General features: G+C 51.8%; 1 protein-coding gene across 1 annotated transcript in view; it reads right to left on the bottom strand.

The window, feature by feature from the left end:
• The window catches only part of Znf592 (zinc finger protein 592), a 50,848-nt gene extending 46,331 nt beyond the window's left edge, over positions 1–4,517 (bottom strand). The window contains exon 1 of the mRNA XM_028873779.2: positions 3,715–4,517. The gene's annotated coding sequence lies outside the window, so the exon portion shown is untranslated. The remainder of the gene's footprint in view (positions 1–3,714) is intronic.
• Between the last annotated feature and the right edge of the window lie 4,795 nt (positions 4,518–9,312).

Genomic DNA, 9,312 nt, shown 5'->3' on the forward strand with positions numbered 1-9,312 from the left:
TTACTTTTCTGGGAGGCATAAAATTATGCATTGGATAATTTATATCAAAATATGCTTCCCTGCTATCAAAATAAAAGCAACTTGGTTGAAAAAAAAACTTTCTTAAATATAATTATCTAATGGATATCATATTCTACACTCCTAGAGCAAGCAATAGACCAGATGACCACCAATAGAAAGACTTAGGTTTTAGGTGCCATATCACCAGGAGCTGGAGTGATGTGTTTGTGAGCCATTCACCATGGGTGCTGGTCTTTGCAAGAACAATATACACTCTTAACTACTGAGCAAAAGCAGATCTCTGTGAGTTCAAAGCCTGCCTGGTCTACAGAGCAAGTTCCAGGACAGCCAAAGCTACAAAAAGAAACCCTACCTCAAGAGAGAGAAAGAGAGAGAGAGAGAGAGAGAGAGAGAGAGAGAGAGAGAGAGAGAGAGAGAGAGAGAGAAACCCTGCCTAAAAAAAAGGAAAAAAAAAGAACAGTAAGTATTCTTAACTACTGAGCCATCCCTGCAGCCCCAAGTTTTAAAGTTTTAAAAGGAAAAATCCATCTACAGTCTGGGTTACTCCTTGAACAATTCCAACGCATATACCCATACTACTTCTTAGCTCAAGACTACCCACATAACACAGAATCTTCATATTCTTTCTCTGCTAACTTAGTTCTAAAAAAAAATCTCTCCCATCAATTTTCCTTTCTTTCTAAAATTTATTTAACTTTTGTTTTTTGGGTAAGAAAAGGTCTCATGTCAGCCAGGCTAGCCTCAAACTCAGTATAACCCTGAACTTGTCAATTTTTTTTTAAAGTTATTCTTCCTCTTTCTTAAGTTTCACAAGCACAGGATCCCACCCAAATAACACAGCACTGCTCACTCACTCTATCAATATCAACTATATAGAGTAGTGCCGAAGAAAGACTCATGTATGTTCATGTCCATGAAGCCTGAAAAAAACATGGGAATTGAGGGAGTTTGTAAGTTGCCCTAGCACCAACCAGAAAGGGGAAGAGCAGTGGGAACAATGGCCAGAGGGTAGAAACATCTGTCATTCTACAGTTCCATTTGTATGGTCAGTTAATGGTGTAGGTTTACTCATCAGTCCCCTCCGAGTTTACTGAATGAGTCAGTCTCCCTGAATCAGCTGAAAACCTCACTAAACTCAAGTTTTGGTCTCCAAGTGTAGGAAGTGACACTGAAGTCCAGGGTCCCCACAGAGACGAAGCTGCCCCAGAATGACATTGCTCTCCAGCTGCAACATAAAATGCATGAGTTGTATCTAATACTCTCTAATACTCTCTGTCACATCGCCATGGCTTACAGACTAAAATACAAACTTCTTGACCTGTGTCTCATATAGCCCTGTCTTCCAGCCTCATCTCCAAACAATGAGCTCTCTAACAGTTGCATGCTTTCATATTCAGGGCACTATATAGACTGTCTTTCAGTCTTACTAACCTGCAAAACTCCTATGTAACATGAATCTTAGACGGTCTTATTAATAAAAACAAACCTGGAGCCAGGTGTTGGGGTGAACACTGGAAGAAGATCAGAGAAGCAGAACAAGCCACATTCAACCTCACCTTGCCAATTCCTCACCTGATCTTGTTTCCTCAGACTAAAAGGCTATGAATCCTCATCTGAATGAATCTCAGCTGAACTGTGCTGCTGAAAGCTAAAAGCCTAAAAAAGGCTATAGTTCCTGGTCCTCACGCCTTATATACCTTTCTGCTTCCTGCCATCACTTCCTGGGATTAAAGGCATGTGTCACCACGCCTGGCTGTTTGCAGTGTGGCCTTGAACTCAGAGATTCAGATGGATCTCTGCCTCCAGAATGCTAGGATTAAAGGCGTGTGCTACCACTGTCTAAACTGGTGTTTAAAATAGTGGCTGTTCTGTTCTCTGAACCCCAGATAAGTTTACTGGGGTGCACAATGTATCATCCTCTAAAGCTCAGTTCAGAAGTCACCTCCTCCGGCATTTCTAGGACCTCACATACCCCAGCTAACTTCAAAGACTACATTGCTGGCCTTCCTCCTTTCTTCTACCTTCCAAGTGCTAGGACTACAGGACTGGGCCGCCATAATACGCCCCCAATAGCTCATTAGCCACCGCTATATCAGAGAATTTAAATAGCTATCATAATCCATCTGTTAAAATAATTTACTTTTCCTGGACATTCTACTAAAAGAAAATGGTATCTAACAGTTCTCACTTTGTAAGTTCTGGCGCAGTATCAAAGCATGAAATGAGATATCAATGTTGAATGATTGATCATATGGAAACAGCACTGGCACTAAGTTAAAAGGAAAGAAGAGGGAAAGGAGATAGTTACACAAAATTCAAAAACTGAACGCCACCAGGCAGTGGAGGTGGTGGTGGCGGCAGTGCACGCCTTTAACCCTCCCTCTTGGGAGGCAAGAGGCAGGAGGATCTCTGAGCTGGAAGTCAGCCTGGTCTACAGAGAGAGTTGCAGGACAGCCAGGGCTACAGAGAAACCCTGTCTTGAAACAAACAAAAGACCTGAATTATCTATTTAATCTTATTCAAAATAGCCACAATATAGCTGAGAAGCAGCAGGATTTTTTTAGTTATGGAAACTAATATTACTGAACAAGTGCTAACCTTTATATAGCTCAACTCTGTCTGACTTTATGACACAGACACTTGCACTGAAGATGAGGAAACTGAGGCGGGAGCCAGTTAAACAGAACAGGTGTCTGAAGTAAAATTAAAGTCCTCTCGTCTGACTTCTAAACCAGCAAGCGCTGGAAAGAGGCTGCAACAGGCAGCCGGGTTTCAATCCAGCTGGGTTACACTCATAACTGTGGACACATCACCTCACCTCTGGGCTTGTTTCCCTGTCAAATGGACATGAGAATCGTGTCTCCTAGGGTGTACAGAGTAGTCGGTAATGTAGACAAAAATCATTCCAACAGCTTCTCCCACCTAGCACACACTCAGAAATGCTACTTCGTTTTCCCTTCCTAAAAGCTGGGTAAAGAACTTAGAGGAAAAGAAAAACCGAACGCACAGAGGCAAGGCGGTCCCACACACTTGAGATCTTTTAAACAGAGAAATCCTTGCCTTATCTCAAAGTCAGAACAGAACCCTGGCCAGAGGCCTTATAAAATGCAAATACTCCTAATTACCCTACGCTAAGATCCAGCCTAAAGAGGGTGAGCGTCCCACAGCCCAGGCCTGGGTGAGCAGACAAGCCTGGCTCTCCACAGACTTTTCTCTCCCCTTTCTTTCTTCCTCTAGCCCATGAACCTCTCTCTTTCACTTCCTCCAAGTTGCCAAGCTGAGTGCTGTTCCACACATGGTTAGTTAACTCTTAAGCCTTCTTTGGGTCGTGACCTATGGTGCTTTCTCCGGGAAGCCTTCCCTGAGCCCCTAACTCAAATCATTCTCTTTCCCCATCCTCTCTGTCCCTTGAACTCGCCAGAGCGTATAACTTTTATACCACCATTTCCTTCAGAGTTTTGTTCCAAAGACTCATCTGGGGCCAGGTGGAGCTCAAAGGCAGAGTCTATGCCGAGCAAGTGAGGCCCTAGGGTTGATTTCCCCCACTGCAAAAACAGACTCAACACACACACACACACACACACACACACACACACACACACACACACACACACACACACACGGGAGACAGAGAGACAGAGACAGAGACAGAGAGACAGAGAGACAGAGACAGAGAAAGTCCTTCCTACCTACCTTCTGAGGGCCCTGCCATTGTGATGCTAATTAAATTCTCTCTGAGCCCAGGGGTGCTGATGTTTAGGTGTCCCAGCACTCAAGAGGCTGAGGCAGGAAGATCTAGACAAGTCAGTCAGGAAGACATGGTTAAACTGTATATACAAAGAGTAAAACAAAAGCCACCCACCCTTTCCTCAGATTCTCCTTCCCTCTCTTCTTTCTGCCCGCAGTATTAAGTAGACAGAACATATTTATTAGACACCACTTACGGTCTACCCACATACTGGAAAGAAACTCGACAAGGGCAGTTATTTTTCATAGCTTTGCTCACCACAGCGAAAGCATATATTTATTGACAAACACTTTCTTTATTACTAGACTTTGTCTCACAGCTAAGATTCCAGCCCTAAAATAATGGTGTCTTTCTGGTTGACACAGCATCTCCAAAACCTACTTTAGTCATGGCCCATACTACAAGTGCTCAGAAAAAAAATTTTTTGCAGTTAGGCATGGTTGCCTGAAGTCCCAACTACTGGGGAGGTGAAGACCTGAGCCTGATGGCCAACCTGGCTAAAAGGCGAGATGGGGGAGGGGTAATTGCTAAATGAACCAAAGCCACCGTCATTGGAACAGCAGAAAATGGTCAAAAAAAAAAAAAAAAAAAAGGCTTCAGCACCAGGCTTCCCCGGCTCTTTCCCCGCGTAAATGTACCTGTCAGTTTAGCAAACATCCCACTGAGCACACCCATCCTCCGGCCAAGCACACTGTGTTTCAGCCAGTGTACACCTGACACAAGCCCCCCCCCCGCCCCCCAGAACCTACACCAACACAGACCTGGGGCTAAGTGGGCAAGCCCTGGTCCCAACCCCTTTTTACCCACCCGAGTCCCACTCTCCTCCCGAGGAAGGAACCATCCATCGAGGCTAGTCCCGGCAGCTACAAACCATGCTCCCTGGGTGGGCCTGGGGGTTGATTCCCAGCCCGGACTTTTAAATGTCACCTCCGGCCTGCTCGTAAAAAGAGTTAAAAAGCCCTCACCACCTCCAAGGATCCTCCAGAGCAGGCACACCTAAGGTCACCCGGACCCCTCCCCCTCGCCGACGCCGAGCCAAGGCCAGGAGGCCATCTGTCCAGCAGACGCTCCCCTGTCCTCCCCCCCGGGTCCCGCGGAGCCTGTCCCCCTCGACCCTAGGCTGGCAGGAAGCGTCCCCGCGGAGAGAGAAATCCAACCCCGATCAACAGGCCTGATCATCCCCCCCCCTCCCCGCGGACCCCAACTCTGGAGGAGGAAGCCCTGCCTGCCCCGGGGAGAGACCTCCCCGGGGGTCACCCCTTGGGCGGAGCGGAGGGGGTGACCGAGGAGGGCCGCCGCCGCTCCAAGGGTCCTTGCCCCGGGACGGCGCCCGGTCCTGGCGCGGCGGGGACCGCGGAGCTGACAGGGCGTCCCAGCTGCGCGCAGGGCACCGTTATCCCAGCCCGGGCCGGGCCGGGGGCTCGGCGGGCGGCCGGGCGCCTGTCGCGCGCGGGACGACAGCGGCGTGCCCGGGCCGCCCCCCCCCCGAGCGGCGGGCGGCGGCGGCGGCGGAAGGGGCCGGCGACCCGGGCCGGGGGCGGGGTGGGGTGGCGGCCGGGGCCCGCCTGGCGGCGGTCGGGGGAAGTGGCTGCCGCCTCGGGCGGCGGGGCAGGGTCCGCCAGGCTGCAGGGCCGGGCCGCGCGCGCGCGGGGCGCGGGCTCCGAGCCCGCTCTCCTCAGACTCCCCAGCCCGAGCTGGAGCGGCTGGGGCGGTGGCCTCGCCCTGTCCGGGCGGCGAGGGGGGGGCGCTTACCTGGCGGCGGCGGCGGCGGCGGCGGCAGCGGCAGGCCCCGGGCTCGGCCGCGCGCGTCCCCAGCGCCGGCTGCGGGAGCCACAACATGGCGACGGCGGTGGCGGGCGGGGCTGCGGCTCCGGGGGCGGAGCGGGGGCGGGAGCCGGGCTGGCGGCGGGACCTGGCTGAGGCCGCGGGGTGGGGAGGGCGGACGGGCGGAAGGCGACTCGGGCCTGGGCACCGGCCAGGGCGGTGCGGCTGAGGAGCTGCCCCGACCCCGGCCCGGCCCGGCCCGGCCTCGCGCCTTCCGCCTCCCGTCTCAGGCGAGCGCGACCCTGGCGACGCCGCCGCCGCCGCTGCCGCCGCGAGGAGGGGCGGGGCCGGGACGGCGCTTCCCCTGGGCTCGACCCGGGGACTCCGACCTGGGCTGGCTCCCGCCGCCCTCCGCGCGCGCGGCCCGACACCCGGGGGCTGCAGCGGCCCGCGCCCGCGGCCTCTCCCGGCCGCCTGGGCCCGGGGAGCTCGGACGCGCCTCTGAGGCCTCGGTGCGGCCCAGGCCGCCCGCTAGAGGGACGAGTGGTGCCCGGGCGGCTGCGGGCCGGACGGACGGCGAGCGCCTCTGGAGCCCGGACGACGTCGTCTTCGCCTAGACCTGGCCGAGCCGGGCCTGGCCACGGCTGTTAAGTGAAAGGAAACAGGGGTGGCGTGGGCCTGGGCACTCGGGTGCGCCCTAGATGGCTGGTGATCGCAGGATCTCAGGGCATGCTCGCGGGCTTTGGAGGCGTGGGGCGCTCAGACATGTTGCCTCCGGGAGAACCGAGGGACGGACGCGCGGGGAGCGGAGTCGGGGGACTGCTGACCTCTCGGGGTGGTCTTACGGGGGAAGCGAAGACTGCAGGGCAAGAACATGGAGAGGCGGGCAGAAGATGACGAGGGTGACCCGCAGGACTTCCCGAGAACCCCAAGTTCCCGAGTCTGCAGCGTTAAGGCGACGGGGAGGTCGGAGTGCCCTGCAGTTAAGCAGGGAGAAGTTCCTTCGGAAGAAACCAGCAAAGAGGAGGCACTTTGCAAAAGGGCTGTAGCCGACATTCAGCTGGGGTCTGAATCTGCTGTGTGCCAGGCCCTGGCTGGAGCCGACACTGCGATGAGGAGTGTGTTTAGTGATAAAGCAGTTAAGAGAAATGACTCCAGAAGTTTGGCAGGGAGATGGCGAGAAAACTAGGCCTCTATCTTAAGGAGTAAAAGAAAGGTTTGTTTTCGGTTTTTCCAGTTTGAAAGAGAGAGAGATCTCAAAGAAGCCAATGGGAGATAGAGTGGTTTATAGTGCGTATCCCAGAAAAGATGGCAAGTGGGGAGGAAGAAGGCCAAGAAAAGGGTGTCTTATCCGATGAGGTTAAAGGATGAATAAAGGCAGAAATACCTCTTCCATGTGGTAGTGCGTGTGTGGAGCTCTTGGGAGGATAAGGCAAGAGGATCTTCAGTTCAAGGCCAGCTGGCATTGCTCATTGAAAGACTGACTTAAAAGCCAAAAAAAAAAAAAGGCCGGGCGGTGGTGGTGCACGCCTTTAATCCCAGCACTCGGGAGGCAGAGCCAGGCGGATCTCTGTGAGTTCGAGGCCAGCCTGGGCTACCAAGTGAGCTCCAGGAAAGGCACAAAGCTACACAGAGAAACCCTGTCTCGAAAAACCAAAAAAAAAAAAAAAAAAAAAAAAAAAGAAAGAGAAAAGGGAAGGATTTTATATGTTTATTTGAGACAGGCTTTCTCTGTGTAGCCCTGGCTGGCCTGGGACTCTGTAGACCAGGCTAGCCTCAAACTCACAGAGATCTGCCTGCCTCTGCCTTCTGAGGACTGGGATTAAAGGCATTCGCCACCCTGCCCTTCCGGGCTTTTTTTTTTTTTTTAATTGGGGAATCCTGCATGTTTCCACACGTCAGCTAGCAGGATGACCCTAAAGACATCCACAGACAGGTAGATTCTCTGTCTTTTAAACTTTAGCTACAGTTGGTTCAAACTTCCATACCATAGTGGCATGAATGCCTGTAATCCAGCATTCTACTCCCGAGATAGGAGGCAGGAGAATCAGGCATTTAAGCTTTATCTTGGCTGTGTATCCACTTTGAGACCCAACTTGAGCTATGTGAGGTCTTGCTTCCCCGCCCCCCCCCAAAAAAAAAAAAAAAAAAAAAAAAAAAAAAAAAAACAAGAATAAAACCTCTATCACTTCATGTAGGAAATAGCACAACCGTCAGCGTTGACACCGTCTCTAAGTGTGAGGCACTTGATCTTTTTTCCCCCAAATGTCTTTGGTCCAACCCCTTTATTTTGTGTGCACTCCTGTATCTGTCTGTGTGTGGTCACGTGTGTCAGAGGACAGCTTGGGAGAGTCAGTTCTCCGCTTCAGCTCTGTGAGTCCCAGCATCCCTGTCCACGGAGCCATCTCACCAGCCCTCGTCCTAACTTTGTTTAAAAGCTGACAAAACAGCAACAAAACCCTTTCCTTTCAGGAAGTTTGTTTCCATTCCCTGGTTATCCCCACCACCCCAGTAATACACTATACCTGTGAACAAATGGCCAGGATAATAAGATGGTAACTAAATTAGAGTCTGTAGTCATTAAACCATGTTGAGGGGCTGGAGAGATGGCTCGGTGCTTACGAGTATGCACTGCTCTTGCGGAGGCCTGTGTGCGTCCCAGCACTCACCTCAAGCAGCTTGCCTCTGGTCTCTTTGGGCACTGGTATTCATGTGCGTGTACACACACACACACACAGTTAGAAATAACCTTAACAATAAATGAGTAGAGGAGAGAGGTGGCTCAGCAGTTAGGAGCACTGACTGATGTTCCAGAGGACCTGGGTTCGATTCCCAGGCCGTCCGGTGTCTGGTCACGCCAGGATAAAGAAAGATATCAATGAGTGAATGAGTAAAAATCATGCCCAGGGGCCAATGAGGTGACTTAGGTAAAACTGACAACTGCGTAAGTGTGAGGACCTGAGTTTGATCCCCCTGGAGTCCACAGAATCCAGGCACTAGTATGAATATTTGTAATCCTAGCACCCCTGTGGGTAAGTGAGAGCCAGAGGAAATCAAAGCCTGGAAGCCCAGGGGCCAACTAGCCTGGCCAACACAGCAGAAAAACTCCAAGAGATCCCATGGCCAGTGAGGAAGGGAGATGAAGAGCAATCCTTGAGATCATCCTCTGACCCCCACAGGCATGGCATGGCACAAACTTGCCCACACTGTCGCAGAACATAGACACAATCATGTGTTGTTATCTACATGCAGATCTTGCACATGCACGCCAACTGTGTGCTCATGGATTTATGAGGCTTCAAAGAATTAGGAATTAGCTCGTTTAGGTATGTATAGGACTCTAACCATCAAAATGGCCTAGGCGGGGAGACTCTCCCAGGGGAAGGAGCTAGTTCACAGACCGAGAATGCCCACCAAGAGGACTGTTTGGCCATAGCACAGGACTCCTGGGGAGAGTCGAGGAGGAGCCTGTCTGGGAGGTCAGGAGCATCGGAGCACAAGTGAGTCAGGCTGGACTCCAGACTTCTCAGACCCGGTCAGAGCACTGGAGCTTGAACTGCGTGGGCAATACTGTGTGAAGTGGATTTCCCCATTATTTCTCACTCAGTAGGGTTGAAGGCCTCGGCCTTTGGTCCTCATAACTGGACATTTGGTTGACTCAGAACAATGAGGCAGGGAGAACAGTGTATTCCAGCTGTTTAAACAGTGCAAAGTGGGCATTGCTTCTCTGTTCATTACAATTTTTTTTCACTAGACAATAGTTTGTGTAGAGAGAAAAT

The sequence above is a fragment of the Peromyscus leucopus genome, chromosome 1, assembly GCF_004664715.2.
Source record: "Peromyscus leucopus breed LL Stock chromosome 1, UCI_PerLeu_2.1, whole genome shotgun sequence".
Lineage (NCBI taxonomy): Eukaryota > Metazoa > Chordata > Mammalia > Rodentia > Cricetidae > Peromyscus > Peromyscus leucopus.